This window comes from Schistocerca piceifrons, chromosome 8, assembly GCF_021461385.2.
Source record: "Schistocerca piceifrons isolate TAMUIC-IGC-003096 chromosome 8, iqSchPice1.1, whole genome shotgun sequence".
Lineage (NCBI taxonomy): Eukaryota > Metazoa > Arthropoda > Insecta > Orthoptera > Acrididae > Schistocerca > Schistocerca piceifrons.
This window is the reverse complement of record NC_060145.1, coordinates 312957137-312965966: the sequence shown is the minus strand read 5'-3', so window position 1 is coordinate 312965966 and position 8830 is coordinate 312957137. Positions and strand designations below refer to the sequence as shown.

The following is an 8830-nucleotide window of genomic DNA, read 5'->3' as shown; positions in this document are numbered from 1 at the left end:
AAATTTTTTAAGTGCTTTATATGAAAGCTACCTTGAGCTGTTAAACAGAGAACCGACTTGTGGCAATAACATATTAGACCTTCTGGTGACAAACAGACCCGAACTATTTGAAACAGTTAACGCAGAACAGGGAATCTGCGATCATAAAGTGGTTACTGCATCGATGATTTCAGCCATAAATATAAATATTAAAAAAGGTAGGAAGATTTTTCTGTTTAGCAAAAGTGACAAAAAGCAGAGTACAGAGTACCTGACGGCTCAACACAAAAGTTTTGCCTCAAGTACAGATAGTGTTGAGGATCAGTGGACAAAGTTCAAAACCATCGTACAATATGTGTTAGATGAGTATGTGCCAAGCAAGATCATAAGAGTTGGAAAAGAGCCACCGTGGTACAACAACCGAGTTAGGAAACTGCAGCGGAAGCAAAGGGAACTTCACAGCAAACATAAACATAGCCAAAGCCTTGCAGACAAACAAAAATTATGCGAAGCGAAATGTAGTGTGAGGAGGGCTATGCGAGAGGCGTTCAATGAATTCGAAAGTAAAGTTCTATGTACTGACTTGGCAGAAAATCCTAAGAAATTTTGGTCTTATGTCAAAGCGATAGGTGGATCAAAACAAAATGTCCAGACACTCTTTGACCAAAATGGTACTGAAACAGAGGATGACAGACTAAAGGCCGAAATACTAAATGTCTTTCTCCAAAGCTGTTTCACAGAGGAAGACTGCACTGTAGTTCCTTCTCTAGATTGTCGCACAGATGACAAAATGGTAGATATCGAAATAATAGACCTATATCTCTAACATCGATCAATTGTAGAATTTTGGAACACGTATTATGTTAGAGTATAATGACTTTTCTGGAGACTGGAAATCCACTCTGTAGCAATCAGCATGGGTTTCGAAAAAGACGGTCGTGTGTGAATCCCAGCTCGTGCTATTCGTCTACGAGACTCAGAGAGCCATAGACACGGGTTCACAGGTAGATGCCATGTTTCTTGACTTCCGCAAGGCGTTTGATACAGTTCCCCACAGTCGTTTAATGAACAAAGTAAGAGCATATGGACATATGGATAACAGAATGCAGCGTGTCATTCTCAATTGAGAAAAGTCTTCCGAAGTAAGAGTGATTTCAGGTGTGTCGCAGGGGAGTGTCGTAGGACCGTTGCTATTCACAATATACATAAATGACCTTGTGGATGACATCGGAAGTTCACTGAGGCTTTTTGCAGATGATGCTGTGGTGTATCGAGAGGTTGTAACAATGGAAAATTGTACTGAAATGCAGGAGGATCTGCAGTGAATTGACGCATGGTGCAGGGAATGGCAATTGAATCTCAATGTAGACAAGTGTAATGTGCTGCGAATACATAGAAAGATAGTTCCCTTATCATTTAGCTACAAAATAGCAGGTCAGCAACTGGAAGCAGTTAATTCCATAAATTATCTGGGAGTACACATTAGGAGTGATTTAAAATGGAATGATCATATAAAGTTGATTGTCGGTAAAGCAGATGCCAGACAGAGATTCATTGGAAGAATCCTAAGGAAATGCAATCCGAAAACAAAGGAAGTAGGTTACAGTACGCTTGTACGCCCACTGATTGAATACTGCTCAACAGTGTGGGATCCGTACCAGATAGGGTTGATAAAAGAGATAGAGAAGATCCAACGGAGAGCAGCGCGCTTCATTACAGGATCATTTAGTAATCACGAAAGCGTTACAGAGATGATAGATAAACTCCAGTGGAAGACTCTGCAGGAGAGACGCTCAGTAGCTCGGTATGGGCTTTTGTTAAAGTTTCGAGAACATACCTTCACTGAAGAGTCAAGCAATATATTGCTCCCTCCTACGTATATCTCGCAGAGGGACCATGAGGATAAAATTAGAGAGATTAGAGCCCACACAGAAGCATACCGACAATCCTTCTTTCCACGAACAATACGAGACTGGAATAGAAGGGAGAACCGATAGAGGTACTCAGGGTACCCTCCGCCACACACCGTCAGGTGGATTGCGGAGTATGGATGTAGATGTAGATGTAGAAAAAGGTTAACATTATATGTAGAAGCTTAGCTTCTCTTGCAGCTTATTAACCTTAGAGACCAATATTATATGTGAAAGCTTTGTATTTCTTGTAGCAACACTATGTATATTTGTTTAAACCATTAACTTTTCTTGAAACTTCCTGGCAGATTAAAACTGGAGGATGGGGCGTGAGTTGTGCTTGGGTAGCTCAGTCGGTAGAGCACTTGCCCGCAAAAGGCAAAGGTCCCGAGTTCGAGTCTCGGTCCGGCATACAGTTTTAATCTACCAGGAAGTTTCATATCAGCGTGCACTCCGCTGTAGAGTGAAAATTTCATTCTATTAACTTTTCTTATTTGTGTGTTCGCGCTACTTAAGTGATCTTGCTATTGGCTGACTACATCACGCGTCCTATGTTGTCATCAGCTGGTGAAATCACATGACATGAGCGTTACAAAAGCGTGCCGCAATCTGGATTTCAATGCTTCAGAAAGTAACATGCAGTGTTTGGTGGAATTCGAACTTATACCCTTGTAACACGAAAATATGCAACGTACATGCTGCTGCACATCAAAGATCTAGCCAAAACGTTTTTTTTCCCCGCTGAGTTTCGTTTTCTAAAGTGCCTGGAAATGCTACGTCAGTGTATAAAACCATAAACATTCAAAGGATTGATAGGTTTTACAGTGCTGAGGAAAATTATACTGTCACTTAACACGGAAAAAGTGTATTTTCACCTGGGAGAAAGTGTATTTTCAACTGGGAAATCCGGGAATTTTTTTTCCTTGTCCATGTATACATCCTGATCATAAATTGAAATAAATTTCAGTTTTTGTAAAAAATTGTAGCTTTTTGTGCCAGTCAGTGATCCCATAACTGAACCATCATGACATCAGAGGATATATATAATCAAATATAGCTAAAGTGTGTTAAGGGTGTCTAAAGCGACATGTAAATGAGGTTCGTAGACATACAGTAAACAACTGAAAATGTAGTAAAGGTGTTTGTGTGACATCTATGTAGCTATGTAAGAAAATGCCATATGGTTGGACCCCTGTGCATGCCATGTACATGACACACAAAGAATGTACACCCCACTGAGGTAGAATGAAACTCATCTTAAAAATTTCTTCTATTGTCGCAACACAAATGAATAAAGTAAAAACAAAGTGGATATCAGTGTTCACATTAATTGGTAAATTTGTAAAACTTTAGTTGAGTCACACTTCCAGACTCGAACAGTTTTCTTCATTTGGAGTAGGTGAGCCTGTATGCATTAGGATGAATATTTCCCACAACCTCAAAGGGGCCAATGTGTATGTCAAAGAATTTTTTGAATTCTTTGTTTATGAGTTTAGATTTTGCACACCTCTTTGTTAAGACTAAGCCGCCAACATTAATTTGGGGTGTTTTACCCTACCACCATGTACTTGTTTTATTTTGTTGCTATGTTGCTTTATAGTTTCCCTAACAGCGTCCTCCCCCTCTGCTGCTGAGATGCATTTGCACAATGGAAATACTATTAACTCATTGATCAGATATGCACGTTGTTTGTCATACATTATTTCTTGGGATGAGAATCCTGTAGTGGTATGTTGCAGACTGTTTAGGACATATGAAAAGTTTTCAGTGTATTCTAACCTGTTGGTATGGTCCTCCTACAATAGATCCTGCACAGGCGACCTATTTCCTGCATGTATCATTCGGTTGGATTACAGGCTGGGGATTACACTGAGGTGAGAACATCTTTAATGTTGTGTTCTCTTGTAAATGACTTCCAAGTTTTGGATGTGGATTGGCTTCCACTACCTGAAAGTAAGTCTTTCAGTGTACTGACTGTACGAAAGTAGTCTTGTGTTATTTTTTTGAATAATTTTCTTGCTGGTTGCTTTCTTTATTGGGTACATTTTAATGAACTTCGAGAATAGGTCCACCATTAGAAAAATGTAGCAATAACCCCCCCCTCCCCCCCCCCCACTCACCCCCCCCCCCCCCCGCCACCCCTCCTCTTTGCTTTGGTTAATTGCCCTAGAAGTCAATGCCCATGACATCCATCTGCTTATGAGGCGTTACACTCTGTAAGTGGCTCCTGTTGATATAATTATCAACTTTGGCACATTGGCACCTGTCGCAGAATTAAGGCACTTTGTTACTCCGTGGGCAATATTATGAAAATGGACACAGTCCTGTATTTTTTGAGCACACGTTATTATCCCACAGTGACCAAAATTGGTATGAGTGTAAAGTATTAAGGTGTATGTGTATTCTTCAGTCCAGCAAACCTTCCACCTATCCCTGTCACGGCTGTACATGTAAAAAAGAATCTCCTCGAAAACCTGGTACTGTTGTTGTACTTTTCCATGTCCCTTTTTCCCCAGACAACTTTTTACCAATATTCATTTGTCATCACAGTTCTGATTATGTCTGAGTTGACTGCAAATTCTTCTAATATTCTTTTCTTGAATATAGCTTAAGGCTTTATGGTCTGTACATATCTCTGCTTGGTGAGCTTATAAGTAATTTCTAAATTTTTGGTATTCCCATACTGTAGCTAGTAGATAGTGTCGGAAGTTCCATGCGGCTTTTCGCGGATGATGCTGTAGTATACAGAGAAGTTGCAGCATTAGAAAATTGTAGCGAAATGCAGGAAGATCTGCAGCGGATAGGCACTTGGTGCAGGGAGTGGCAACTGTCCCTTACATAGACAAATGTAATGTATTGCGAATACATAGAAAGAAGGATCCTTTATTGTATGATTATATGATAGCTGAACAAACACTGGTAGCAGTTACTTCTGTAAAATATCTGGGAGTATGCGTGCGGAACGATTTGAAGTGGAATGATCATATAAAATTAATTGTTGGTAAGGCGGGTACCAGGTTGAGATTCATTGGGAGAGTGCTTAGAAAATGTAGTCCATCAACAAAGGAGGTGGCTTACAAAACACTCGTTCGACCTATACTTGAGTATTGCTCATCAGTGTGGGATCCGTACCAGATCGGTTTGACGGAGGAGATAGAGAAGATCCAAAGAAGAGCGGCGCGTTTTGTCACAGGGTTATTTGGTAACCGTGATAGCGTTACGGAGATGTTTAATAAACTCAAGTGGCAGACTCTGCAAGAGAGGCGCTCTGCATCGCGATGTAGCTTGCTCGCCAGGTTTCGAGAGGGTGCGTTTCTGGATGAGGTATCGAATATATTGCTTCCCCCTACTTATACCTCCCGAGGAGATCACGAATGTAAAATTAGAGAGATTAGAGCGTGCACGGAGGCTTTCAGACAGTCGTTCTTCCCGCGAACCATACGCGACTGGAACAGGAAAGGGAAGTAATGACAGTGGCACGTAAAGTGCCCTCCGCCACACACCGTTGGGTGGCTTGCGGAGTATAAATGTAGATGTAGATGTAGCTAAAAGTTTTTCTTGGAACACTTGGACCCTGTATCCAAAATCACTGCTGTTAGTTGTAAGGCAAAAAGGGATGGATAAGTTTGGTCTGTGTAATATCTCACTGTTAACTAACTATGCATTGATGTCGTCAGATGCAGATTGGCATTCATCATCCCCTTCCCAGACATTATTTTTTTAAGCAAATTATTGAGATATGGTGCATTTAATGGTTATGTTTCCACATATTTGCAAAATAACTCTACTAAACCAAAAAATGAGTTAAGTTACTTCTTAGTCTTAGGAGGAGGGAAATCAGAAATTGTTTGCACGTTAAGTGATAGTATGTCCCTTAAACTTAAGCTGTTTGAGAGCAAATTTACATTTAGATAGCTTCAATGTCATTCTGCCCTCTCATTTTGTCACAAATTTCCCACAAAGTTTCTGTATGTTATTTCCAAGTCTTGGTTGAGGCTAAAATGTGATCTACATATAGTCAGATTTCTAGTATTTCTTTTCCCAGTACATTATCTAACCTCCTGCTCCTGCCACTGACAAATTTAAGCCAAGGGCACTATACAATATTGGTCCCTCTTCCCATTGAAGAGAAAGGCAGTAGATTTTCTGGATTCATCTTCCTATTTAATCTGATGGAACCCAGATGTCAAGTCGAGGCAAGTCATGTATTTTACATTGTCAGACTTGTTAAGAATAATCAGTCTCACGTTCTAAAAATTTCTTTGTGAAATGCGTGTGTCATCTCATTACATACAGAATTTCAGAACATATGTTTGATGTACAGTAGAAATGTCAAGGTTACAATTCACTTATATGAAATTCTGTTACACTGACTATATTACTTTGTGAAGAACTTACTTATTTAAAATTTGTCAAACTTGCAATATTTACATCCACTGTAACTATCATAAATTTTTATTCCATTTTAGGGATACAGCTCAAAATATCACTTTGTCCTTCATGAAAGCTTCCAAGAAATAGTACCTGGTGTCAATATGAATGGCACTGGCTAAAATTTCCATTGCAAATCCAAGGCTGTTTAATTTATTTGCTAGAGATTCTGTTCATGAATTCCAACTCAAATTTGCACCTTAAGTTTATTCCTAGGAATCTGACTGAATCAAATTCTTCTCGTTTTTGATTATTGTGAGAGTAATACAGATTTCTTAAATTTTTTTTGTTTTGTTTCAAGCCATATAGACTGAACCATGTTTCCATGTTTCTTGATGTATTCATGACACTCTGTGGTATATTGTCAGAATTTTGATTTTCAATTAGGGCAGAAGTATCATCTACAAACAAGGTCAAATGAGTATTTATATTGAGAGGCAAGTCATTTGCATAGAGCAGGAGTAAAGTTAGTCCAAGGATTGAGCCTTGAGGAATGCCTTGTGACACAGTTTCCACTATGACAAGTAATCTGCTCCATTTGCACATTCTGCAAATGGGCTCTTATTAAACTTTGACAAAACACAGTATATACAGTTCCACACAGTAAATGGAATGACACCATTAATAAATATAGACTTCGATCAGAAATCTGTAGCTAAGGTAGAATATTCAAAATTTCTAGGTGTATGCATTGATGAGGGGTTGAACTGGAAAAAACACACTGAGGATCTGCTGAAACGTTTGAGTTCAGCTACTTATGCTATTAGGGTAATTGCAAATTTTGGCGATATACATCTCAGTAAATTAGCTTACCACTCCTATTTTCATTCTCTGCTTTTGTCTTGCATCATATTCTGGGGTAATTCCTCATTGAGTAAAAGAGTATTCATTGCACAAAAGCGTGCAATCAGAATAATTGCTGGAGCTCATCCAAGATCATCCTGCAGATACTTATTTAAAGAGCTAGAGATCTTAGCCTCACAATATATATAGTCACTTATGAAATTTGTTATTAACAATTCGAACGAATTCAAAAGTAAAAGCAGTGTACATGGCTACAACACTAGGAGAAAGGATGATCTTCACAACTCAAGATTAAGTATAACTTTGCCTCAGAAGGGGATAAATTATGCTGCCACAAAAGTCTTTGGTCACTTACCTAATAGCATCAAAAGTCTGACAGATAGGCATATAGCATTTAAAAGGAAATTAAAAGAATTTCTTAATGGCAACTCCTTCTACTCATTAGATGAATTTTTGGATATAGTAAGTGGATAATTTCCCCAACACCCCCCCCCCCCCCCAAAAAAAAAAAAAAAAAAAAAAAAAAAAAAAAAAAAAAAAAAAAAAAAAAAAAGGGTCATAATATTTTGTGTAATGTAATATCTTGTACAGACACCTTTTATTAACCTGACACATTCCACATCATTACGAAGTGCCTTATTCATAATCTATGGAACAAGTACTAATCTAATCTAATCTAATTTGATGTGATTATTACCCTTTGTTTCCTCTCCTTGAGATATGATTCAAACCACTTCAAAGCAGTATCCCTGATCCATACCTGTTGAGTTTGAAAAGCGACATGACATGGTTTACAGAATCAAATGCTTTTGTTAGATCACAGAACATTCCTGCAATTTTAGCTTTCCTATCTATGAAGTAATTTTTTTCAATAACTTATTTATCTTATGTGTTTTTCCCTTGTTGGAAGCCAAATTGGTTATTTGGAATGATATCATGCTGTGTGATGAAGCTTTGTACCTGTAAAGCAGAAATTTTTTCAGTTATGTTTGATGTGACTGGGAGTGTAGAAATGGGGCAGTAATTTCTCATATCATCTTTTGAACCTGTTTTCAACAATGGTGTGTATTTCAAGAGATCAGGGAAGTAACCCTCCTCAAATGATTTGTTTATTATGAGAGAGAGAAAGGGGATGAGCTGTTGTGTTGTGAAATTTTTTAATCACTTTGATGGGTATATCTTCCTAACTGCAAGAGTCTTTGTCTTTTAAGGAGAGTATGACATTTTCAACAAATTTTGTTGAGACTGTGCTGATTTTTTAAGACATTCACTGATATTGCCTTTTGATCCAAAACTATTTACTTCCTGCCGATAATTTACTACATCTAAATCATATTGTGCTATATCTCATTTAAGCACTCAGATATTTGATCTGGATTTACAACAGATTTTTCCTTAGGTTTGATTTTTGAAATGTCTTGTTTGTGATTTTTGACACCTAATTCAGACTTAACTACAGACGATACTGCCTTTGATTTATTTTTTTCCCCTAGAATGAATGTATTATTTGTTATTTGGTTTGGAGCTTTTACAACCTTTTTAAAAATATTTTTATAGTCCCTAACATATTTTCAAAATCAGAATCTTTGTTGTACTTCAGCTGATAGTGTAGCTTCCTTTTCCTCTCACTGGAAAGTTTTATTCCTGGTGTGATCCATTTTATTTTACTTGATGTTTTATTGCAATGTGGTCTTGGTGGGAAATTT

The 8830-nt window shown here is 38.0% G+C and overlaps 1 non-coding gene across 1 annotated transcript; it reads left to right on the top strand.

The window, feature by feature from the left end:
* Positions 1-2226: 2226 nt before the first annotated feature.
* Positions 2227-2301, top strand: Trnal-caa. Its single transcript has one exon. It is a non-coding gene; the product is annotated as a tRNA-Leu (tRNA).
* The last annotated feature ends 6529 nt before the right edge of the window (positions 2302-8830 follow it).